The sequence below is a fragment of the Panthera leo genome, chromosome D1 (genome assembly GCF_018350215.1).
Source record: "Panthera leo isolate Ple1 chromosome D1, P.leo_Ple1_pat1.1, whole genome shotgun sequence".
NCBI lineage: Eukaryota > Metazoa > Chordata > Mammalia > Carnivora > Felidae > Panthera > Panthera leo.
Window position 1 is genome coordinate 22,166,244 of NC_056688.1, and position 17,116 is coordinate 22,183,359.

Genomic DNA, 17,116 nt, shown 5'->3' on the forward strand with positions numbered 1-17,116 from the left:
GGGGGGGGGGGGCTCCGGGGGGCGGGTCCCTGTGCCGCTGACGTCCCGAGCAGTGCTGGGAAGTATAGGCTGTGTTGTCACGCCGGTGTCAGTCTGATGAAGATTGGCATCAGGTAAGCTGTCATTCATTTCCATGTCAGAGACGCTTTTGCAGGCGGCGGCGGCGCGGCGGCGGCGGCTGCTGCTGCTGCGGGCGGCTGCCTCAGAGCGCGTGTGTTTTATTCCAGTCCCCAAGCCAGAGTATTATTCATTGCGACAGGGCAAGGAGGAGAGAGGGAGAGAGGGAGGCAGCAGGGAGGAGAGAGAGGGAGGCAGCAGGGAGGAGGGAGGCAGGGAGCAGAGAGGGACGGCGGGAGCGTGCAGAGAGAAGCTGGGGAAGCGCCGGGAGAGCGCGGAGCGAAGCAGCGCGAGTGGCGCCGAGGCCGGGGAAGGAGGCGGCCAGAGCCGCGCGGCCCGCCCGAGCCCCGGCCCGGCCCGCGCGCAGCCCCGCCGCCGCCGCCGCCGCCGCCGTCGCCGCCGCGCCGCCGCCTCGCCCCGCTCGGGCCCGTGGCCGGGCGCGCATTGTCCGCGGGTGCGAGGAGCGGGGCTGCGGACCCGGACGGCCGCGGGCCCGAGACACCGGAGCGGGCGGGAGGGGAGCCGTGCGCCGGGAGAGCCTGGGGGCCCGAGAGTAGGGACCGGCGCGCGGGCCGGAGCCCCGGTGCAGGCAGCTCGGGGCTGAGCGCTCAGCGGGCGAGGCTGGGGACGGCGGGCCCGCTCCACGTTCGTCTGCTCCCGGCTTCGGGCGCCCTTCGAGCCGGCGCTTGCTCGGCGCCACCGGCCTGGAGCTGCCTCGGGGCGGCTACGAGCGGGAGCAGCCCCAGTCTCGGGCCGGGTGACCGGAGTCAAGGAGCCGCGGCCGCGTCCCGGCCGGCCTGGGGAGCCAGGGCGAGTGGGTTTTGCAGGCGGATCAGTGGGGACAGCGGAACGCGAGCTGTGGGTCAGGACAGCCGGTCTCCCTGGGTCCGCGCTCGGGGACACTCGCCCTGGGAGGGGCGATTTGTAGGGTAACTGGCTTTCGGCGGATTGTTGGAAGTCTTTGGCGAGGTCGGGGAGGCGTAGGGGCCCATGGCGAGGTTTGGGAATAGGGAGCCCTCCTAGCCTGAGAACGAGGACACGAGTTCGTAAAAGGGGGGACGGAAAGCGCCCCAGAGCAGAGAGCTGAGGGGGATGGGGCAGGGTCCCGTGTCTGCCGCGCAAACTTTGCGTTTCCTTCGGGTTGGGTGAGCGGGGCTCTCCTGACTCACGAACCCGAGGAAGAAACGAGCGAAGCGGGCGGTCCTTTCCCCGGGGCTCTGGGCGAGAGTCCGAGGTTCCCGCGCGGTGGGGACACGGGCTAGGAATGGCAGAGGGGCGGGGGGTGGCTGGTGGTGGTGCAGCAGCCCTGAATTAAGGCTGGGCTTCAGGGCCACGCTAGAGTTTGGGTTGTAGGATTCAGGCTGTTTTCAGAAGCGTGACTGAAGGGCTGCTGAGTAGCTTAGGGATCGAATCTTCACCTCGGTCAAAGCAGGGGGCTGGAGGTAGGAATTGGGGGCCTGGGGTTACATCTGAGGCTGGACTCGGCGGAACGGGTGGCGTTTTTAGTATTTTGCCATGGGATCGCGGCTTTTTACTGGGATTGAAGCTATTGGAATTTGGGGAGGGTCGTGCCAGAGGGTCCCCACGCTCCGTGGGTGGAAAAACGTTTAGGCAGGCGATGAAAGTAGTTGATCCGAGCCACGGGCAGGCGAGACCCGAATTTCTGCTGCTTCTCCCCAAAAGCGGATCTGGAGCAGAGGACTTGAGGCGCGCAGACCCCGGTCCTAGGAGAAAGATTCCGGGAAGCGGACAGATCGAAGGGACGTTCTGGGTGAAGCGATAGGGCAGCCTCGCAGGGCTCGGAGCGGATCCGAGGACTGACCCTGGCGGCTCCGCAGGCTCTCGAAGCCACTTGCGGGCCGCGGGCGCAGCGCGGCGGGCGGGTGCGGGTGGCCCCGAGGGACCGCGGCCTGCGCCGGGGGCGCTAGCTGCGAGGTGCCGCATCGCGCCGGGGGAGTCCCGGCTGCGGCCGAGTGCAGGGCGGGCTCGAAGTCTGGCGTCCTCGCCGGAGCGCGGCAGGCTCAGTGTGCTCTTCCCCCAGGCCCGGCCGGAAAGCCGACAAGCCGGGCCGCCAGTGTGATGTTCAGCCTGGGAAACGGGGGCGCTCTGGGTCTTCTACCCTCACCCCACTTGTCCCAGGACTTCTCCAGCGTGTTGACTTTTAGGATTTCAAAGCTCTTCAACTGGTGGAAGCCAAAGGCTTCACATTTTAGGCAGATTTAGGCGACCCTCCTGTCCCCAAAGATGAGAAAATGATGGTGTTCACACACAAGATATAACGCAAAGCCCTAGTCCCTAGCCCTCTCGCTTACGCAGCCATTCCGGCCTTCCAGAGGCCTCAGGGCCTTAGGGAAAGAGAAGGGGGGGGGGGGTCTCCTGTCTGGACTCGTGATCTCCCACTCGAGAGGCACCCCCCAACCCCATCCTCACCCCTATGGCTCAAGCCTAGCTTGAGCTGTGGGAGAGAAGTCCTGCCCAGGGAGGGAGGTTATCCCTTTGGCCAACTAGGGTAGAAAAGTGTGTAAAGGGGTTGTCAGAGAGGAATATTTGAAATTTCCTTTTTGTAATCTTGAGCCCATGGTCCCACTTTCCGCACCCCTGGCTCTGGTAGCCACACGGCGCTTCTGGGACGTGGAAGACGCGGGACCCACGAGTGGCTGCGGCGGCTTAGGGCCTCACGACTGCCCCGGGGGGCAAAGCTCCAAGGCTGTTTTCTTGCAGGCTTGGAATTCGTGAGCTCTCCCGCCGGGAGCCGGAGGGCGGGAGGGAGCCGTGACCCCACGGAGACTCCCCAGTCACCGCCTCCCCTTTGTGAGCGCGAAAGGCATGAAAGCCCAGAGAAAGAGAAGCTGCTCAGAATAAGGGGCAGGGGGTTACTGGAGGGAGATGGGCCCGGCCACCGCTCACAGTAAAATGCCTCGTGCAAATTGCACTGAAGTGTACCCAACTTGAGACTGGCTGTTTTATGATCCTTTCTGGGAGTTTACTGCTCCATGCTTTTAAGTCTATAGATTGCTTTAAGTTAATGAAAGTGCTGCTTTCAAAAGGGGCTTTTATTGTGCGGCAGTGGCAAGTCGAGTCCCTCCCCTTTACTCTTCCAAAATGGGCCTGTTTAAAACGAGAGAGCCTCCTGGAGTTCCCACATGGACAGAGCTTGGGGGACGACGCCATGCAACAAGGGGGACTAATAAAAAACCAATGTCCAAGTGATTCAGAAAGATGAGTTTACTTCTTTTCCAGGCCAGTGTCATCTGTGCGTCCCGATATTGCCTTTTGGACTCTCACGGAGTCTGACTTTAAATGCCGCTTTGGTGCCTCCCCCTTACACCCTGTCTCACACTGCTTTATGTAGGCCCGACCCTGTTCAATTAAACCCAAACTGGATTTCAGGATTTCGACTGGCTGCCAATTCAGAGGGTAACTAAAATATTTACTTGGGCCCTGGGGGAGGGACTTTAACTTGCATTTAGTAGGATAGATGTGTTAGAATGTCAGGGAGTGAGGCTGGGAACCTTCAGGAGAAACACGGAAGGGCTATTTTTCAGCGCTTTTTTCCTTTCTCAATCTATTTGGCACAAAAGGTGAGATGACAAGGTTTTTGACTAGGTCCTAACACAGAAACTGCAGTGGGGCTGGGCTGTGGCTTTGACCGCATGTCATAACCATTTAAACTGTGGTTAGTTGTTCAAAGCTCAAAGCTTCTCCAAGCTGGGTTTCATTAACTCTACACCAGTTGCCTGGAAGTTCAGTAGCAATAAATTGTATAAACACATTTGAAGTAAGTTAGTGATGAAATAGGGAGAATTACTGTCTTGTGAGTGGAGAATCCTGAATTCATGGAGTTTTAACTTAACTGGAAACATACCTCCTCTCCCTTGGCCTTGATGTTTATGGGTGCACCGGAGTGTGTGTTAAATTTCTTTCTGCCATGTCCATCTTCAACCTGGGACTGTAACTCATTAGGGACCAAGGCATGCCTAGAAAGCAAAAAGGCTGGGTTTTAAAGGGGTCTCTATTAGCCTGGTTTAGAAAGCAAACCAAACCCATCAACCTGACTTCCTTACCCTGCGTGAACGCACTATGCAACATAAACAGCAGCAGAGCAGGCCAAATTAGATTTTTAAATGTTAGCGGCTTAATAATACCGTGTTGTTAGCAATCGAATTTGTTTTTATTAAAGAAACTACCTATAAAATTTATAGGCTTCCAACATGTTGCAAGATTTCCTTGCTCTTTATTTAGCATCCCCCCCTCCCTGAAATTCTACCTCCGATTTCAGACTTTTGTTCCCGATTTATTTAATTTAAAGCACATTTTCTAAATTAGTTCGAGGAAGGTGAGAAATGCTGTTATAAGTTTTCCTTTTTCCTCCGCTGCGTGGCACAAGGACTGTGATGCTGTAAGATATATATAAATGTGCGATGCAATTGCTGGAGGGTGACGGCATGTGAAGCCAAGTGTCTGGATCAAACAAAATGCAGATGAGAGTATGGAGAGGGCGAAGTGATGCCACAGAGGAAAAGCAGAGGAAGTTGTATGGAAAATGAAATCATCACGAGCCACCGTTAGCCTCGGTTCTGGCCAACACACCATGCTTTGTATAAAACACTTCACATGTGATCTGTGACTTATTGAAGATCGAATTATATTGAGAAGGAGAATTTAGAGGGAGTCGCTGCCCTGGCTGGGTTCCGGCCAGGCTGCGTGGCCAGGCTGGTTGCGATGGGGATCTGCTAATTTAATTAAATCTAATACCTGGTGGGAAAGGGAGGAAGGAGATGATCAAGGTTGGCAGGTCAGCATGCTGAGTTAGTGTTTAAGCTGGAATTTGGGGGCCTAGCGGTCTTCTGCCCTGTTACTGTCTGGCTGCATGACTCCAGTGGGTCCCCTAGCTTCTGGATCTCGGTTTCCGCACCTGTAAAGCGGAATGTGTGGCACGAATTCCTCATTAGGCTACGAGGGGTGAATCCGGCATGACTCCTGCTCTGGTGCGCTCTAAATAATAAAGGAAAAGGAGAGAAGTTTCTGAGCAGCAGAGTCACTTTCTTCCCCGCGGTTTCTTTCCCTGCCTGGCTCCAGAGCCTTTCCTCACAACAGGTTCTGAGACTTGGGCGAAGGGGCTGAACGCCTGCCTTTCTTTACGTCCTAGAATTTGAAAGCCCCACTGTGATTCTAACATCCACCTGCACTTTATCAGGAGGGGCAATTAAGTTGAGGGAACCAGCATGCTTCTCCCCAACAGGGCTACCTTGGAAGAGCTTTCAAGCATCAGATGAACACAGAATCTGACTTATCAGAAATTCAGTCCCTTCTCTTTGTGCCAGTGGAAAGAAGAGGCCTGAGCCCGGACTGGTGTGTGACATCTGGTCGGCCTGGGGGGGATGGGCGCTGGTCTGGAGCTAGCCACAGCTTGAACCTCACTTAGCAGGCTCCATGCTGGCAGATCAAAGCAGATTCTGGGCCAGAAAGCCCAAGAAGTTACACCCAGCACTTATACAAAGCTGTATCCGCACTTCGAGTGTCGTCCTTTTCCCATGCCTGATATTTCAATGCTAGCTAGCCCTGATACTGGAGACGTGGCTCCAGTGGAATGCTTGCCTTTAATTCTCTCTCGTCCATGGGGACTCCCTGGGGTAATTTTTTCCTCTACATATCCTTCTCCAGCAGCCTTGAGCAACATCTTAGTCTCTGTTCTGATCGGGAGTGAGAACGGGGAGACACAGGATGGAGGTAGAAGAGGCAACAATTTTGCTAAGAGAACACATACGAGTTGGAAGGCACGGGCCTTTTACCAGAGCTCAAGCTTTTTCTCCTTCAAGATCCCCCAGGAGTATGGGAGAAGCAAGCCCTCGGGCAGCTCGGGAAGAGCTCCCTGCAAACGTGTTGTCTTCATGGGGATCTGCTGTTTGGCTTGGATGCCTCACCGCAGGCCCTGCCTGACCGGGTTTCTAATTACAAGAAGGCCGTTTCTGCTAAGACCTATCTCACTAAAAACACATCCCTGTGTGTAATAAGAAACCCTAAACCAGGCAGGATATTTTAAAACTGAAGCAATGAAGATTAGATTAAGTCTCCACCAAACAGCTTCGTTCTCGTATTATTTTTGGCTGGAATGTGGAGAAAAGCAGCTGGCCCTGGGGCCCAGAGCAGACTCTTTTGAGGGTTCGGATGGGGCCAGAGTGGGTGGTGTAACTGCTAGTTTCTCTGCTTAATAGGAATGTGGCCAGTTTCAGTATAGCTCAGTCAAGGCAGTGGGGATACCCAGTGGGGGATGAGGGAGCCCCAGGGTTGGGGGGAGAGGCGAGATCCACATGGGCCACAGAGTGGCCCCAGAATCAGCAGATCACAGAGCACCGAGAACGCTTTTGAATCCCCCACCTCATTAGGATCTCAGTCTTTTGTGTGCAGTTTATGCTTCCACTCCCAGTCCTAGGAAACCCACCCATCCTCCACGTGGCCTTTGGAGGAACTTTTATACATTGGGTACTTTTCTGGCTGGAGAGAGGGAACAAATAGTTGTCCAAGATTCCTGGAAATGGAGCCTAGGAGCCTGACATCACAAGCCCTTTTTCTGTCCTTCTGGGGAGAGGCAGCATGGTATTCATTCATTCCTTTGTTCCTTCATTCAGCACATATTTACGGGGTGTCTCCCATGTGTATGCCTGGTGCAGTTCTAGGCACTGAGAATACAGGCAGCAAAAACAGACGGGACAAAACCCCATAACCGCGGAGTCCCTGTCCTCTGGGAGCTTGTCAGCTCTGGAAATGGTGCAGAGTATGGGCTTAGCCTCAGATAAAGCTGCACTGAGAGTCTCACTCTACTAGTTTGTAGTTGTAAGAATTTAGACAAGTTGCTTAACACTTTCAATCTAGCTCTTCCACCTGTAAAGTGAGAAAGAAAAGTAATAAGCTCCAAGAATTGTGGAGAGAGCATTTGTAAAGTACCTGGCAGTGTGTGGCACACAGCAGAGGCTCGATCAGGTTCCTTTTCCTCCCCTTGTTACTCTGGACTGGAGATCCAGTTGGCGGATTACCCAGCTTCCCCCAGTCCCCTTCCTTTGGCTTCCCCAGGACATGGCCTGGGGCCTTTCACAGGTCACTGGCACCATCAACAAGTATTAAACAAACAACCAGTTGCCCTGTGGCCTGGTGCTGCCTGCTGCACAAAGACCCTGGTGAAGGCTGTGGTAGGAATAGATGCACAGGCCCTGCCCTCAGGGGAATGGGCGGTTTGCGGGTGGACAAACTCAACGCAGAAACACGTGAGAGATGGCACACAGACACGTGGAGGTGACATGAAAATGGGCACAAATCAACTGTTAAGCAAAGGAGGCAACAGTGGGATGGGATGCTGCCGAGCGGAGGTGAGCTCTCTGCAGTGTCCGTGCAGGGGTGAGGGTGAGCGCTGGCCAAGCAGGGCTGGAGGGGGAGGGGTGGGACTTGAGACTCTCCAGGTCACAGGGCTCATAGGGATTGCTGGGGGACAACCTGAACTAGAGTGAGGAGTTGGGCCCCTTCTGAGGATGTCTGGGGGTCAAGTGGGCCACCACCGCCCCAGGAGTACCTCCCAGGCCTCCCTGTGGTGGGGACTGAGGGGGTTCCGAGAGGACTTTTCCTGGTGACTTCTCAGGCTAATGACTCAGTGCATGAAGCGAACCGACTAATTCCATTCCCGACTACAACATAACTCTCTTACCCACCATCCCCGCCTTTCCTGAGCCAAGAGAGCAGACATTATAGGCCCACACCTGGGCCTCTCAGGGCCCATGAAGCTGGCCCCATAGCAGAGTGGTGTGGATGGTGGAGAGAACAGCAGTTTGACCCGGGAGTCAGAGGATGGTGGATTCTGCTCTAGACTCGGCCACCAACTGGACTGTGTGCCCTTTAACAAGTGGCTGGCCTCTGGGTGTCATTTCCCCACTTATCCAATGGGGAGCTTGAACTTGCTCCCCGAGGCTCCCCTTCAGCCCAAAGTTCCAGGACTCTCTGTTGCCTCCTGGCTGGACTGCTTCATGACGAGGCAACCCATGAAACCACTGCTTCTGCCACCAAGCAAGCATCGGGACACCGCACAGCCACAGAGGCACCCACTGGGAGGGCTTGGCCCCTGGGTTGCCCTGGAGTTGTAGGGTCTCAAGACAGTAGGGGGGGTTGGCTTTGACCTTCCTGACGGCCTTCCTGGGGGCAGGTGGATGTGTCCTAGCAATAGTGTTTGCCTCCACGAAGGCAGCATTGTGAGTCTGAAGACTTACTAACCTCTTCGTCATCTTTTTTTTTTTCAAAAAAGTTATTTTTTTAATATAATTTATTGTCAGATTGGCTTCCATATAACGCCCAGTGCTCATCCCAACAAGTGCCCTTCTCACTGCCCATCACCCACTTTCGCCTCTCCCCTACCCCCATCCACCCTCAGTTTGTTCTCTGTATTTAAAAGTCTCTTATGGTTTGCGTCCCTCCCTCTCTGTTTGTAACTTTTTTTCCCCCTTCCTTTCCCCCATGGAAGTTTCTCAAGATCCACATATGAGTGAAAACATATGGTATCTGTCTCACTCTGACTGATTTATTTCACTTAGCATAATACCCTCCAGTTCCATCCATGTTGCTGCAAATGGCAGGATTTCATTCTTTCTCATTGCCAAGTAGTATTCCATTGTATATATAAACCACATCTTCTTTATCCATTCATCCGATGATGGACATTTAGGCTCTTTCTGTAATTTACTAGCCTCTTCATCAAAAGCGACATTTACTGCTTTTGTTGAGACATTGCGGTGTTGAGAGAAGGCACATGAGCTTTGGCATCAGATTCTGGGTTCTGATCCTGGTTCTACTGCTACTGAGCTGTGTGTCCTTGGGCACATCACTTAAGCTCTTTGAGCCTCAGTTTTCTTGGAGATATAGTTAGGATAATAATGGTACAGAGCACATAGGAGTGTTATGCAAACTCTAGAACGGAATATCTAAGAGTGCTAGGCACATGGTAAGCTCATGGTGCATATTAATTTTCTTTCCTAATAAAGCCCATCCTCGGACACTCTCTCATTTAATCCTCTCCACTTTCTGAAGCAGGTGAAATGGGTATTGTTATGTCATTTTATAAATGAGAGAGGATGGTACTCAGAAAGTGGCTGCAGGGGCAAGTCTGGGACCGGACGGTGGATGTCTCCGCCTGTTCACATTCGATAGGGTAGCCCAGCTCTACCTTTTACAACAACAGCCCTTTCTTTAGTCTTTTGGAGACAAAGCAAGCACCTTGCTGAGCTCTCAGCACTGCTTGGCCCTGAGCTCTACCTATTCTTCTCCTGAGAATCTCTTTAAAGGAACCAGCAGAACCCATCTTCTCTGTCACCCATACCTTTGCTTGGCAAACTGGAGACAGCCACCAGCTGTTATGGAAACCAACACCTAGAAGAAGATCTGTATTTCTCCTTCCACAAGCCTTCAGTGACAGGTGGGGCTGGGCTGGCCAGGCCGTAAGCCACCCCACACCACCCACCCCACCCACGATGGGAGGAGGCTGGGGCGAGGCGAATGGAGGCTCACACCCATGGGCCTCTGACTTGTGATCCTGACAGACACCAAAGGACATTGAGCCCGTCCGTGGTAGGCCTGCTAACTCTGATTAGATGTGGGGTGGGCACAGTCTCCCTGATTCCAGGGTAGCACAGTGGGTCTGCGGTAGAACGGAGGGGAGTGAGCCCCACCCCCAGAGGTTCCTCTGTCTTCCCTCTGGCAGCCCGCTGGCACTGAGTACTACTGTATCCCCAGATCTGTGTTAAGCCTTGGGAGTACAGGGTTGTTCCTGCTGTTTCTCAGGTGAGACTGTGCTTGTGTGGATTGTGAGCTCTAGTTCTAGGTCAGAGGCAGAGAGAAGCCTAGAGAGGCCCCTGTGTGTGCCCAGGGCCCCGTGGTGACAGGTGCTTGTTCTCACTCCTGAGCTCTCCCTGGTGATTCATCTGTCCATCAACAGGCATGGCTTGAGCCCACTATTTCATGAATGCCCAGTAGTGTGCTGCATTGGACCCAAGGCCTTTTTCTCTAGGAGATATATGATCTTCTTTTCTTTTTAAAAAATTTTTTTTTAACATTTATTCATTTTTGAGAGAGAGAGAGACAGAGAGAGACAGAGCATGAGTGGGGAAGGGGCAGAGAGAGAGGGAGACACAGAATCAGAAGCAGGCTCCAGACTCTGAGCTGTCAGCACAGAGCCCGACATGGGGCTCAAACTCACAGACTGCGAGATCATGACCTGAGCCAAAGTTGGACTCCCAACCAACTGGGCCACCCAGGTGCCCCGAGGAGCTATACGATCTTACTGCAGAGCCCAGACAAATGCATGTCAAACTGAAGACAAGCTGTGTGACTTCTGACATGTCTCTTAACTTCTTTGGCTCTTAGCATCCTCCTTTTACACAATGAGAAAGTTAGATGAAATTGTCTTTGAGGCCTCTTCTGGACCTACTATTCTATGACCCTATGGGCTATAAATGCTACAATGTGTGGTCCGGACTCCTGAGCACCACATGCCTGGAGAAGGTGATGGGACACCAAGGGACATTTAGCCCATTATTGGTCGGACCTTTCTAACTCTGATTAGGTGAGGGGGATGGAAAGATATAGATAGAACCACAGTTGAGCCTCACCTATTTGGATGCAGGGGTTGGGAGAGCTTCTGCTGGTGGTCTGTCTGAGTTCTCAAGTCTCCAGGGGGACCACAGGGACAGAAATCAAGCAGGGGAGCCCAGTGATACGGGAGCTCAAATCTGCTGCTCTCCTGAGGCCTGTACAAGTGGTGGTCTTGTCCCACTGCCGTGATGGGAGCCCCTTTCTCAGCTCTGGGAGGAGAGAGCCAGACTCACAGGGGGGCAGTAGTCCCCTGAGGCACTCCTCACTTGTGTTTGATCTGGAGGAAAGCCAAGGAGCTTGATGGGATTCCCCCAGCCTTCCCTGGAGGCTGTTCCGAGGGAAAGTGACTTGTTCCTTACACTGGCATACGCTCTCTTTGGGAAGACACCCCAATTCATTAGAGCCTCTTAGTGGCAATGAGATGGGGACTGCTACCTCCTGCCGACTTCCAGATTGCTAGGAAGGCCCCTTTCCAAGCCGGACATCTGGTCTCCTGGAATACTTTTCAAAGTCTATTCCATTGGCTTTGGAAGGGGAAATGGAAGGAGAACTTCATTCCCAGGCTGTGCTCGATGGAGTGCTGTTGGCTGCTGGCACAGGAGAAGGGAACTTCCCTGGCATGCTTCTTGCACAGAGTCGTGGTGCCTTATCCCTGTGTGAGCACAGTGGAACTGGACTCTTCTGGGGAGGAAGGAGATGGGCTGCCACAGCTAGCTTGTAGATCAAGGGAAGAGAAGGATTTGTCCCGATCCCTGTGATTTCTGGGTAGCTGTGCAAGGCCCCACACTGGGGGCTCCTTCACTATGTACTGGGAGCTCTCACCTCTTTATTTTGTCTAGACGTCACCAGGGACCTGAGAAAGAAAGTGAGGCTCAGAGCAGATAAGAGAGAGAATTCACTCAGCATCACAGAGCTGGTTCTGGGTCATTCTGGATCCGCAGGTCTAGAATTCTAGCCCAGCATACTGCCTACTCTAGGGAGTTGCATGTTTCAGGGGAAGTGGCTGGATTCCTTGCGGCTTTCCTTCTCCATCTCCCTCCCACCTCAGCCCCCCTGCTCCAGTGCACGCATAGCTCAGCATGAGATCTAGGGCTCCAGCCTGGACGGGTCATGGGCAGTGCGACTGTAGTGTGGCAAGAAGGGTGACTGAGTCAGGACAGTGCAGGACAAGCCAAAGGCTGGGTTTAAGCCTTGACTCAGTCATGGTTACTGTGTGACCTTAAAAGCTGGCCCCATTTTCCTCATCAGTAAAGTGGTGGTGATAATGCATCCTGTCAGGGCTGGGGACCAAATGAGTTAATGCATGTGGATGTGTTATGCACATTATATAAACATAAATGAAAGCACCCACACGGTGCCTCACATGTGATATGTGGGGGAGAAAAGTGGTTGGCAAAGATTTTGTATTTCTTATTAAAGTGGAGCATTCACTCAAACACACAGCTCCTCTCACACAGAGTGATAACAACTGTGCTTAAGTAACGAAAAGCTGGCAGGATGGCCTTCCATGACCACCCCGTGGCTAGGGGATGAATGGTTCCCTCTGGGTGGCTTTCCAGGCTCTGGCAGAGAGTTGCCAGACTTGAATTCGTGCCTACTGTGTGTCGTGGGTTCTTCTCACTTATGCCTTCCCATCTAACCCAGTGCAGCAGCCGTCTAATGCCTGGTGTGTGTGTGTGTGTTGGGGGGGGGGGGGGGGGTTGACCTCTGCCAGGTCCCATCAGCCACCAGGTCTTCATCTGATAGATTTTTATTGAGCACCTTCTGTGTGTCAGACCCCACAGAGGTCCTGTGGATACGACTGTGAACCAGATGGATGGCTTCCTACCAGTAGAGTTCACAGTCCCTGGGGGGATGGGCATTCAAGTTCTGTAGGTAATTACTGAAACTGTTATAAAAACCATAGAGGGATGCTGGGGTGGGCTCAGTCGGTTAAGTGTCTGACTTTGGCTCAGGTCATGATCTCATGGTTCATGGGTTCGAGCCCCACATCAGGCTCCATGTTGACAGTGTGAAGTATACTTAGGATTCTCTCTCCGCCCCCCCTCTCTGCCCCTCCCCTGCTTGTGCTTTCTCTCTCTCTCAAAATAAATAAACTTAAAAAAAAAATTTTTAAAGCCATAGAGAAGTCCAGGAAGCCACAAGAACATAAATAGGGAATGTAACTTACTGTCAGGGTCTTGGAAGGCATTCTTGTGTTTTGTCCCTCACATGAGGCCCTTTCTAGGTGAAGAGATGGCCAACCTCTCCATCCCTGGGAACTCATTTTCCAGCCCTAGCAAGGGCAGAACAAGGCAAGAGGAAGACAATGGGCACCAGAAAAGCCCTGCCAGGGAGTTTTGCTCCCATCTGAGTTTCCTGTCCAGCTGCTTCCCAGAGCAGAGCTGATGTGATTCTCACAGCACTCTCCCCCAGCCCCAACCCACCATCATGCTCCTTAAGGGCATAGCATGCAGGAGAAGCCTTTAGAAAAAGCAGACATACCTTCCCTATTCTTCCTGAAGCCCTGGTATCTGGGAATACCTGTTGATGTTCATGTTGATGTCTTACCTGAATCTGATTTCTGGAAAGTCCTCATGGGTAGCATCTGTGAGCTGGGGAGGAAAGGCTTACCCTTCTTTGTCAGCACTAGCTGGGGAGATTGTATTTATTGGAAGATCTGGTCCCCTTCCTCTACATGGGTTGGAGTCAACTTCTTAACATTGCTTTTTTGGTGCATTAGTAAAAAGTCATGCCATCCTTTCAGAAATGCTGGGGACAACTGGCGACAATTTTGCAGTCTTATATTTTGGGTGGAGGGGGTGGGGAGTGAGGAGAGGGAGGAGGGGGTGGCCAGAGAGATGAATGGACTCAAGTTACTAGGGCTGTAAATCCAGTTGCATAAATATGAAGAGGAAAAATGCATTCCAGGGAATAGCTGATGGTTCGGAGTGGATCCTTGGGCAAGGTTTAGTCATCCCCGGGGGCTGCCAAAGGGTATCTGCTCCAGGGTTGGACAGGTAGGGGTTAAAGCCCAGCTTTTGCTATTTGCTGGATGTGTGATCTTGGGCAATTTTCTAACCTCTTTGAGCCTTAGTTTCTCCCCTTTTGTGAAATGGGGATGACAATGGCTCTTTGCAGGGGATTAACCGAGATAACACAGCAAAGAGCCTGGTCTAGCCCCTGGCCTCTAGAAGGTGCTCAGTACATGTGAGTTCCTTTCCTGTCACTTCCTTCTCTCTCCCTCAGTGCTGGACATTGAGGAGACCAAAGTACCCTTTTAGGAAACAGGAGGAAGTGGGGTACAGGAAGACCGTGGGCCTCTCTGGGGAGCACAGCTAGAATGGCCATCTGAGGACACCACAGGCTGGAAACATCGATATCAGAGCCTGGCGAGATGTCCCTGAAGGCCGGGGAAGCACGTTCTAGGTCTTCCGGAAGAACCCAGATAGCATAGGTGACCTCAAGGAGGGCTGTGAAGCAGAAGGTCTTTGAAACAGGGAACTGGAGGGATGGACGAAGTAAAGAAGGGAGGGAGGAACTAAACATTTATGAAATGTCTGCTATGTGCTTGGTGTTGAGCTGACTAGCACCCATTGTTTAATTTTTACAGAATTAGAAGCATAGAATCTTAAGTCATGAAACCTCCGAACTGGAAAGGGCATCTACTCTGCCTCTGTATTTTATACACAGAAAATTGAAACTCAGAGAGGGGCAGAAACTTGCCTGAGGTCACATAGAAAATCAGTGGCAGAGCTGCCTTTGAAACTGCCCAGGCCAGGACAGTTGGAGCAGAGCAGAAAGAGCACAGACCTTGGAATCAGAAAGACTAGGCTTGACTACAGACACCTTTACAGAAGCTTATTTCCTGAGCCTCAGTTCTCTTAGCCGTCAGATAGAATAGTAATCCTCAACCCTAGTGGTGGCCGTGACAGTGAGGTGAGCTATAGCCAATGTAAAGGGCCCTGTGTAGTATCAGGGGCTCTGCTGGCTCAGATCCTTTCTCTTCCAGCCTGGGCCCCTTTCCCAATAGCTTATGGTTCTGGCCACACCCAGAGGGCCCTCTAAAGAGCCCTGAGCTTGTCCCACTTTGTGCCCCCAGGGGGTTCAATAAACAGAAGGCCTGGGACATCAGTTATTCTTCAAGTGTTTATTGGGTACCTCGAGTGTGTACCAGGCACTGTTTTGGTTCCTGGAATAGAAAACTGAGCAAAAACAGACTTAGCCTCTATCCTGATAGAGTTTACAATTAGATGGAGTTAAGCAGTCTTAAAAAAAAAATCATACAAATAAACATGAGAATACAAGTGTAATTAGAGCTTTGAGGGGAAGAACATGAAACCCTGAGAGCATTTAATAGGAAGAGTTTATTTAGAGAGAGTAGGAAAGTGTCTATCTGAGAAGTGATGTTTGAGCTGAGGCCTGAAGGGACAGTAGGACATCAGTGAAGAAAGATGTAAGGGAAGAGTGTCCCAGGGTGGTGGTGGGGTAACAGTAGGTGTAAAGGCCCTGGGGAGAGAAGAAGAGATTGAGAGATGGTAAGGGGGCTGGGGCAGAGGGACAGGGTCAGGTGTGATCACAGAACAACACCTTGGGAGGGTTGGGAAGGGATGCAAGGAGTCTAACTCTGGAGCAGGTTGCAGCTTCAGGAGAGGTGGGAGAACCCAGTCTGAGATTCTGGAATGGGGACCAGGTTTAAGTTTGGCCATAGGCCTGGAGAGAGAAACATATCTCCAGGCCTCAGTTTTTCTGTCCCAAATGAAAGTAATAAAAATAAAATCATGGATAAGGTACTTGGCCTTCATCATGCAAATGTCAAATTCATTTATGTTAAAGGTTCAATGATTTGGATTCATAGTTGAATAAAAGCCAAAGTCCTTACCGTGGCTGAATCTCCACCTCCCCAATTCAACTCCTGTCACTGTCTTCCCCACTCATCTACTCTAGCCACACTGACCCCAGACTTCCCTGTGGTGACCGGAACAAGTCAGGCAGGCTTCTACCTCAGGACATTTACACTTGTTCCCACTGCCTGGAACACTCTTTCCCCACATATCTGCCTGACTTGCTCCCTTGGTTTTTCACTCTGATATCTGGTTTCCACTCTGATATCATCGTCTCAGTGAGGCCCTTCCTGAGAACCCTATATAAAGTGAAATAAATCCCTTCTCTCCTATCCCTGGCTCTCCCTACCCTCTTATTTTTCTCCATTATTGATCAGATTTTGTCTCTTTTTTTTTTTCACTCTCCTAATCCAGGGGAGTTGTTTCATATAATGAGAGCCCAGTCAGTATTTGGGGAAGGAATGATTGAATGAGGAAAACTAGTTGCTTGTGAAACGAATTGGTAGGTTCATACAAGGGTGCTTTTTCCCTTCCTCTGAAATGGAGACATGGGGTGTCAGAATTGGAAGGAACTAAGTAACTGGTCTTTGAACAACCGTCTCATTTAACAACTGAGGAAACAAGCCCAGAGAGGTTAAGGGGCTTATGAAAGGTCACACAGTACAGAGCTAGGATGGGAACTTAGGTCTCTGGGATTCACTCTAGAATCTCTACAAAAGTTTGGTTTTTCTTCATGGCAAGGCTCATGGGGGAGGAGGGGTTTGCTCTGTGGATCCCTAACTTCTAGGGGGTGTCATGTCCAGAGGGCTCTGGCTTCCTTGAATTCTCTTCCTGGGGTCTCATTCCAAGATCTCTGTTGCTTCTGCTCATCTCACCATGAGGCACTTTGGGGCCATCCTGGGGGTATTTGTAAGGACGGCCACTGGCCACTGACAGGCAGACATATTTCTCTCCCCAGCTCTAGGAAGTAAAAGGAAGGAGCTGTCAGTCTCTGTAAAGGTCAATCCACAGGAAATGATTTTATAGGTCTTATTTGGTGGGAATCTGCCTAACATGGAGAATAATGCAAAGAAGTATCAGTTTCTGGTCCTGCATTCCAGGACCTTCTAGTCTAGCAAGGGTGACAATACTTTATTAACATTGATATTATTATTAAAATAATAATAAGGCAAACACTTATTGAACACTGACTATGTACTAGGCATTGTTATAAGCACCTGATGCCTTGTAACTAATTTAATTCTCACAAAGACTCTTTGAACTGGATGCCCTACATCTTTCACATTTTAGTAATCTGAGGCACAGAGAGGTTAAGTCACCTGTTTCAAGTTACCCAGCTAATATGTGGGAGAGCCAGGATTTGAACCCAGGCAGCCTCCCACCAGTGTTCCTCTTCTTATTCATTAAGTTAAGTAATAGATAGTACAAGGTAAGAATGCAAGACACATCATGAAGAGGTGGGTGTGGGGTCAGGGGAGGAGGCTTCGCCGCAGGCTGAAGTAGTCCTTAATTACTATGGCTTCCTGGAGGAGATGCTGCCTGAATTAGAA

The 17,116-nt window shown here is 51.8% G+C and overlaps 1 protein-coding gene across 11 annotated transcripts in view; it reads left to right on the forward strand.

The window, feature by feature from the left end:
* PKNOX2 (PBX/knotted 1 homeobox 2) overlaps window positions 1–17,116 on the forward strand; it is a 317,612-nt gene that overhangs the window by 51,510 nt on the left and 248,986 nt on the right. The window contains exon 1 of one of the 11 annotated variants that reach the window (XM_042907056.1): window positions 80–113. The exons of the other annotated variants lie outside the window; for them this stretch is intronic. The gene's annotated coding sequence lies outside the window, so the exon portion shown is untranslated. Of the gene's footprint in view, window positions 1–79; window positions 114–17,116 lie in introns of those variants that run through there. 11 annotated transcript variants of the gene reach the window in all.